The following is an 8,156-nucleotide window of genomic DNA, read 5'->3' on the forward strand; positions in this document are numbered from 1 at the left end:
TGTTAGGTTCAGAGGGACTCACCCCACATTAATCGAGCCCACAAAAGACTTATTAAGTAATTTAGAACACCATTTGCTTAATTTATAGTGAGAAATCAAATTATCAAAGGGACTGATGACCACATCTCTGCTGGTCACAGGATTCTCTCTCTAGGCCCCTGAGGAGAATTAACATATTTTCACCCGGGGAAGCCCTATGACACTCAAAAGATTGTTTGGTGATCAAGGCAAATTATGTGAATGATCTTAATGACCAGCATTATTAAACTGCCATGACAAGCCATGGGCCCAAACATTTGGGTTTACCGCTCTAAGTACTTTCTCTCTGCATTAGCACTGGGCTTCCCTAAATCCTGTCCTTCGAGGGTTATTCAGTCCAGTTGCTTACATTACCATTAAGAAAAAATGTTGCCTTAAGACCATTTCCCAGGCTATAGATTTTTTCTTCATTTGGTAAATAATTGATTCGATTTTTAAGCCCTGTTCCTCCGCCCTTTGATCTGAAGAATATCATGCCTGTTACGATGACTGTTGCAGATGATAGAACATTATCTATTACATAAAGATCTTACTAATTTAACACAAGGAAACCACACTTGCAAATTCTTCTGTGGCATCTCACTATCTCTCTCATGGGTTGACTGCATGTGGGAGGAGGACATTCATTCAAGGATTTGTTGTCACTGATGAGAAAGAGTGGTTGAGAACACACATCTGGGAATCATGGAGATGGAGCTCTGTACCTTCATAGCAAGTTGGGCAAACTGTTCCACCTCTTACAGAGTCCTCATAGTAAGACAGGAATAGTACCAGTTATTATGTCATAAGGTTGCTCATACACTCATTTGAGGACTAATTAAGTACCAAGCACTGCTCTAGGTACCAGGGAGCCAGCAGTGACCAACCATCGCTGCCCTCCGGAAATTTGCATTCTAATGAGAGCAATGACAGTACAAGAGATAAGTAAGTATACTGTTTAGTTTCAGAAAGTGATCAGTGCTATACAAAAAATAAAGCAGGGAAGGGTTGTTGTGACATGTAAATGAAAGAATGTATGTAAAGTCCTTAGAATGCCTGACCTATAACGATAGCAAAAACTTCAGCTGTTACCAATTGAACTGTACCGCAGGGACTCTTACAGTGAAAGAACTAAGTGTGGCCCTCAGAATAGCACATGGGCCTCACACACAACTTGGCATGTAGTTATGCTATCCATGACCACTGTGTCTCCAATGCAAGTTTAATATTTTCCTGTTTTTACTCGTTGCAAACACTCAGGAAAAGTATTTAGAACAAAAGATAAATTATCCTTAATGTCACCACTCAGAAGCAATTTAACATTTGGTATGCATCCTCGTAGGCTTTTCTCTTTTTCTTTGGATGCACACACACACACACACTTTTTTTTTTTAATTTTTAACATTTTATTTATTTTTGAGACAGAAAGAGAGACAGAATGCAAGCGGGGAGGGGCAGAGAGAGAGAGGGAGACACAGAATCTGAAGCAGGCTCCAGGCTCTGAGCTGTCAGCACAGACCCTGACATGAGGCTCAAACTCATGAACCTAGAGGTCATGACCTGAGCCAAAGTCGGATGCTTAACGGACTGAGCCACCCAAGTGCCCCCCACACACATTTTTTAAATGCAACTAAAATTACTGTTACATAACCTGCTTTTGTCACTTAAAGCTCTATCTTCTGACATCAACAGATTCACATCAGTATTTTAATGTCCAATTATAGTCCACTGGAAAGAGAAATCTTTTTATTTTTTTATTTTTAGAGAGAGAGCAAGTGAGCAGGGAAGGGGCAGAACGAGAGTGAAAGAGAAAGACAGTTCAGCGCAGAGCCTGACCTGGGGCTCCATTTCATGACCATGAGATCATGACCTGAGCCAAAATCAGAAGCTGGACGCTTAACTGACTATGCCACCCAGGTGCCCCTGGAAAAATGAATCTTAAGCTAGTTTGTTATTGATAGATATTCATCGACTTCCAAGTTTTTGTTTCTATAAAAATGCTTTGGTTTTAAAGGCACAACTTCACTATTTGGACTAGAGTTTTGCATGGATCTGTCATGAGAAAGTATGCACTATGTCCATATTTACTATGAACTCTTATCACCTTTTAAAAACCCAGCTGGGAAGATTGAATAGCAACTCCTTCAGGGTACCTAGTTTAATTTAGAGTCAATTCAGTGTAATTACATTTAACTCTATTCAGTTTAGATGTATTTTTTAACATCTTCCGTGTCAGGCCACCATGCTGATTCCTGCTGGGAACCAAGATGAGTAAGACGTAATCCCTCCTTTCAAGGAGACCAAGACAGGAACATAGATATTGGTAATCAGCATATAGGCCAGAAGAATCATCGGATCACAGACTAGGGAGAGGACATATCTATCTGTTTGCTGTGACCAAATAATAAGAAATGTTAGCCTTATGTCACTAGTGTGTTGAATAAGCAAGCCTCCTGAGACAGAGTCATAAATGATGTACTGTTTTTGTCTCCTTGTTCCCTTTTAAGTTTACTCAGTAGAAGGAAGTTCTAAATGAAATTTTAGGCAGAGGAACTTGGGAGGCCTTAGGTGGGCTTTCTTAGAAGAAATGTGGAAACTAAGACCTGGTGATTGAGTAAAAGTTAGCCAAATTGAGGGGTGTGGGCTCTGGGGCAGGAGGAGGGAAGAGAAGAGTGTTCCTGATGTAGAGTAAAGATGAGGAGGTGAGAAATAGCCTGATGCCTTAGAGGGGTTCAAAGATCAATATAGTTATGTGGGAGGGAAGGAGAGGTGTGCTGTGGAGGGCTTTTATAGTGGGACAGATTTTCTCTGAATACCCCAGGTTTTAGCCTACATTCATTCGTACAAAGTGGGCAGTAAATAAATATTTTTGAAAATAAAGTCTGAAAATCATATAAGTTTTTGGTTCCTTAACACAATTTCCCTTCTCATAATTCAGAACCACCATGCATCAACTTCCCACTTCTTCTCACTGGAAAATTGGAAGACTATCTCCAAATGGTTTTTGGACCTTAAGGCAGAGGGAGAAAGTTTGCATCCTTCAAGCAGAAGCTCCCATGGAATTTGTTGGTAAAGCAAGTTGTCTCAGGAAGTAATGACTGAAGGTGAGTGAAGGATTGAAGCCTCCGGGTCAAGGATTATCATTCAGAGTGGACAAATAAGCTAGACTCATCCAAAGCACAAGCTATTTCAAAGGTGGTTTTCTTAGGAAAAAAAAATGGTGATCAATCGTATCTTTCAGGAAATCAACTCTGCTGAAAATAATTTATCCTGCTTTTTACTTTTGTCTTCTTTCAGTGAATTAAACTATAACCAAGCTTATTTCTTGATTTGCATTTCTTCTTAATTATTCTGAGCTAAGTTCTACCCTGCAGAGCTCCAGAAAATGGATAAAATATGCATCCGAGTGTTGAACAGCAGCGGCAGACTCCTACACACCAATCCCTGGCTGTGTGGGACGCTGCCATTTTCCCCAAGTCATTTCAGGTCAGAAACACCTCTGCTCCCAAAGAATAGCATTTAGGGGCCCCCACACAGGTCTTTGTATGCACCGTATAATATCTATCAAGGAGCAATACATTGTTCTGCACCCTCCCAAGAGTAAGTGCAAGGCTACTTTTCTGCCCCTATGGACATAGAAGGGATTCTACAATCATTCTGCCCAATGGGAAACCCTGTGAATTACCTTTAGAGGGCTTGAAGTCAAAATCAGAACATGATTTTACTTTATTCTCATCCAATAAGCCAAGCTTTCTTTTAAAAATAACATTAATCCATATGATTGTGGAACTTCTGAAAACTGCAGAAATGAGTTAAAAAAAAAAAAGTATCCACAATTCTGCAGACTTAGACTTGGTTGGTATGTTCTTTGGCTTCTGGACTTCTGCCTCCTGCCTTCCCCTAATGCAGATACAATGCCTAGAAGTGTCACAGGCAACTTGCAACCTTGAGGATAAAATTCACATGCTGAGCATGAAGGAGCATAATGACAGAAGTTTGGATTCTTTCTCAACGCCATTGGTGAGAAACCATTCTGGTTCACTACTTCTTACCTCTAATCTTTTTGGAGTAAAATAAACCCCTATCCTTGGAAACCATTAAAATTTTAGCTGTATTTTGAAGTATGACACACGTTCAGAAAAGTGCATCACAAGTTTATAGCATAATGAATTTTTTTCAAAGCCAATATAAGTGTGGACATGTAATATATGTATACCAAGAAAAAAAGCATTAGAGTAAGTGACTCCCAGTTACTCTCACTTCCTTAAGTAACCTGAATCTGAAGTTAACCACGGATTAGTTTTCCCTGGTTTTGAACTTTGTATGAATGGAGTCACACAGTATTTGTTTTCTTTGTTTCCAGCTTCTTCTGTTCAACATTATATTTGTGAGGTTTATTCATGCTGTTGTATGTAGCATTATTTATTCATTCTCTTCATTGTATAGTAGTATAATTTATAAATATACCATAATTTGCTTATTCATTTTGCTACTGATGGACATTTGAGTTGTTTCCAATTTGGGGCTGTTAAAAATAATACTGCAGTGAGTATCCTTGTACATATCTTCTAGTGAATATGTACACACTTTGTAGTGAAGATAGCTAGGAAAAGAACTGCTAGGCCATGACATATGTATGTTCAGCTTCAGTAGATAGTGCTGAAGTCCAAAGTATGAAGTTACTTCCAAAGTAAAAAAGTTCCAATTTCCACTCTAACCAGCACTCATAAGAGTTTCAGCTGCTTCATATCCTTGCCAAGTATATTCACATCATCGTGGGACCTGAACTTTTTTTTTTTTTTTTAGGATTGGAAGACACTATACTTTTACAAAGTGATTGTCATGCAATTCTTCTTATTGTTCACTCCCTAAATACTGAGTACATGCCTGAGTCTTAGTGATGATTCTCTCTCTTAAGGGAACAAAATTTACAATGAGTCAAGCTGGTTAATATGAGGTTTTGGATTTTGAGATTATAATGAGGTCATCCTTTAGCAACTAAGCTTAAAGCTAATGTCATGCTTCATTTGAAATGTTAGGTTAAATTGGCTTTGGTCAATCAATGCTAGGTTTAAAAACTAAGAGAGAATGTGTGGGACGTTCTTGCTCCATTATGATAAATGCTGTGATACTCAAGGGTATTGCTGTGGACAATAGGATGTGGAATTCAATCAGTCTGGCACAGTGCCCTCTACTTTGCAGAATGAAGAGAAAGCTGACAGTTGGATGAAGAAAGGCCTTGTGGAGGAAGTGTCATTAGAGCTGACCTTCAGGAGCAAGTTCAGTGTTACTGCAAGCAATCCTGGGGAAGTTATTACAGAAAGTGCAGAGGAGATCACTGGATCAGAGGTGAAAAGAACATGCGAGTGACCCTGAGGAAGCCAGCAACTAAGCTGCCCCAGAAGTCAGGAGTCTTTCAGTCTTTTCCGTGCTTAGAGCCTCATCAACCAAGACAGGTGTGTGTGTGTGGGGGGGGGGGGGGGTGGATGACGGGGGAGGTTCCTCTCAATCCCCTGGCTTTAGTCTTGCTCAGCATTCTGGGGTGTGCTGGCTCAGGTCGAAGAAGCAGCACATACTAACTTCCTTCCAGCTGCCTTAGTCAGCTGAGCCAATTGCATTGAGTGCTTGACATCAAGGCTTCTCAAACAGAATCCTGTTGGAAGTAAGAAACACAGACAGATCTCTCCCCTCTTGTGTCTTGGCCTCTGGTAGGACATTTTCATAGATGGTGCTCATCTCCCAGTTGTGGTACTGGTGGTTGGGATAGTGATTACCTGTCTAGGTTGTGGCCTGGCTGGACTGAAGTCCCATCTACTAACTTGCCCCAGGGAGGAGCCAAGGCTCAGTCAGATAAAGCCTCTTCTCATTACACGGAGCATGTCACCCACCCCATCGGCCCAGTTCTACTGCTTTTGATGTCAGGGATGCAGACTTGGGCTGATTAGTCCATTCAAAGTAGATTGAAAAAAAAGTCCCTATTTATTTAGTCAGGATTGTGTTTCAACAACAAAACCCTGAAAAGCTCTGAGGCTTCAAAGTTTATTTCTTATTTTTGCTATATGTCCATTATGGGTTGGATGTGGCTCTATCCCATCTTACCTTTACTCTGGGACCCATGCTGATGGAGCAGGGGGCCCTAACTGAAACATTGCTATTTATCTCCTGGCAGAGAGGAGCTCAGTGAACCATCCATTAGCCCTTAAAACTTCTGCTGGGAAGTGATCCAAGGCTCTTCTGCCCAGTTCCATTGGCCAAAGTCAATCACATGGCTAAGTTTTCTCTAAGGGGTAAGGAAGGGATAATCCACCCCCCACCCCCACCCCCCGGGAGCAGCATGGAATATTTGTGAAAAATGCTACAATATTCCACATTTGGTCACCAAGGGAGGTATTCCTCAATTTCATCGTAAATTTACCTTAACTGACAGGTACTGGTGTGGTTTTTATTTACCATCTTTTAAAACGGTGGGAAAACCTGAGTGGTAAGTACCAATCTCCAGGTGATTGGTGAAGGTCATTCATTTTGGGTGAAGAGCTGAGAAATAACAGATTCAAAGCGTAGTGTGTGTTGTAGGTTGGAGGCATAGAGTAGGAGGCAAGATGGGGGGAGAGAGAGGCGCTTGAGTGTGGTGGGCCTTAGGCACCAAGGGTTTAGGATCATTCTTTAGGCAGTGAAGTTTCATTGAAGACTTCAGAGTGTTGGGATGCACACTCTTCCTGCCAAGAGCCCCGAAGACATTTATAAAGGATGAAATGAAGGCTGGGTACTAGTTAGAAACCATCACTAAGAGAATAATGGTGAATTTGACTTCAGTTCCAGACAGATTTAAATTCAAGATCTGCCTTTGCAATGTCATAGCCACATGATTCCAGGGAAGTTCCTCTACCTCTCTAAACCTTGGTTTGTTCCATGTAAGACGGAGATGATAATAGTATTGCCTTCCATGGTTTGCTGTGGGAACTAAGTAAAGTAACGTATGTAAGGTGGTTAGCAAAACCCAATACACCTAGAAAGCCCTTACATGTGGGAAAGCAGAGACAATGAAGATTTAGAATCAATAGGATCTGGTGATTTTATGTGAAGAGTAAAGACATGGGAGGATCTGAAGAGAGTACCAACGTTCCCGGACTGGTGAATGGTAATGCCACTTACCTATTCAGAAGCTGGTAACAGCGGGGGGAGGAAAAATCCTGAGTCTGGGATCCCAGGGAGACATCCGTGGAGAAGGTTTCCAGCAGGTGCTTAGAAATGTGAGCAAGGCTTAGTAGATAGAACTTGTACAATGAGTCATTGGCTGATTGTGTGGACAGATGGTTTCTGGGGTCTCTTGTGGAAAATAATTTTAATACTTACACAGCACTAAGAGCTGAGGAAAGAGACACTTCTCCAGGCTAAAGATTCTGGATGTCAGTCATTCTCACACTTGAATATATCAGAATTACCTGGAGGGCTTCTTTATGCCCAGAATTTCTGATTCAGTAGGTCAAGAGGCTGGAAACTGGGTTTCCTCACCTCCTCCAAATGCTCTGCTCTTATGTTGTCTCTGTCTTAACTTAGTCTTAGAGTAGACCTGGAAAATGCTGACCCCACAAACAGGAGTGATTACATTCACACCATCGATCCTCATGTCTAGAATAAGATTTAGGGAAATGGCCTTTTGAGAATACACAGCAGATTGCTGGGAGATCAGCAGCAATTCAATATGACAGGTGTGGCAGATTTTTTGATTTGTAACATCCCTATGTTATAATTCATAGAATAAGTCTTTAGCCTATGGACCTTATTCAAGAGATATCATCTGTCCTGATGAACTAAACAATCCAGAAAACCACAATAAATGCCTGTTGTGTGCAGATCTTTGTCTCACTCAATAGTCTGCCTTTAGCAGCAGCCGCTGTCACAGAGGGGATCTTCCTTTAGGCATTAGCAGGGATGAGGGGTTGGGATGGAAGAAGTGACAATCCTAAACTCCCCTCAGTAATAAAGACTGCACGGATTTACATCCCTGAAGAATTTATAGTTTTTGCCTGGATGTAAAGCATTCTCTTAGTTTACTAACAACTATGTAAAATACAGTAATCCTTTCTTTTGTCCAAAGGACCATCTAGTAGAAGCTTCTAAAGGTTCCCATTACTTTT

At 41.0% G+C, this 8,156-nt stretch overlaps 1 long non-coding RNA gene across 1 annotated transcript; it reads left to right on the forward strand.

Annotated features, from left to right (window-relative positions):
• Positions 1-1,909: 1,909 nt before the first annotated feature.
• On the forward strand, positions 1,910-5,475 carry LOC123384944. The gene is made up of 3 exons (XR_006596769.1): positions 1,910-3,122; positions 3,928-4,038; positions 5,221-5,475. It is a non-coding gene; the product is annotated as an uncharacterized LOC123384944 (long non-coding RNA).
• Positions 5,476-8,156: the final 2,681 nt, after the last annotated feature.

Source organism: Felis catus, chromosome A1, assembly GCF_018350175.1.
Source record: "Felis catus isolate Fca126 chromosome A1, F.catus_Fca126_mat1.0, whole genome shotgun sequence".
NCBI classification, from domain to species: Eukaryota; Metazoa; Chordata; class Mammalia; order Carnivora; family Felidae; genus Felis; species Felis catus.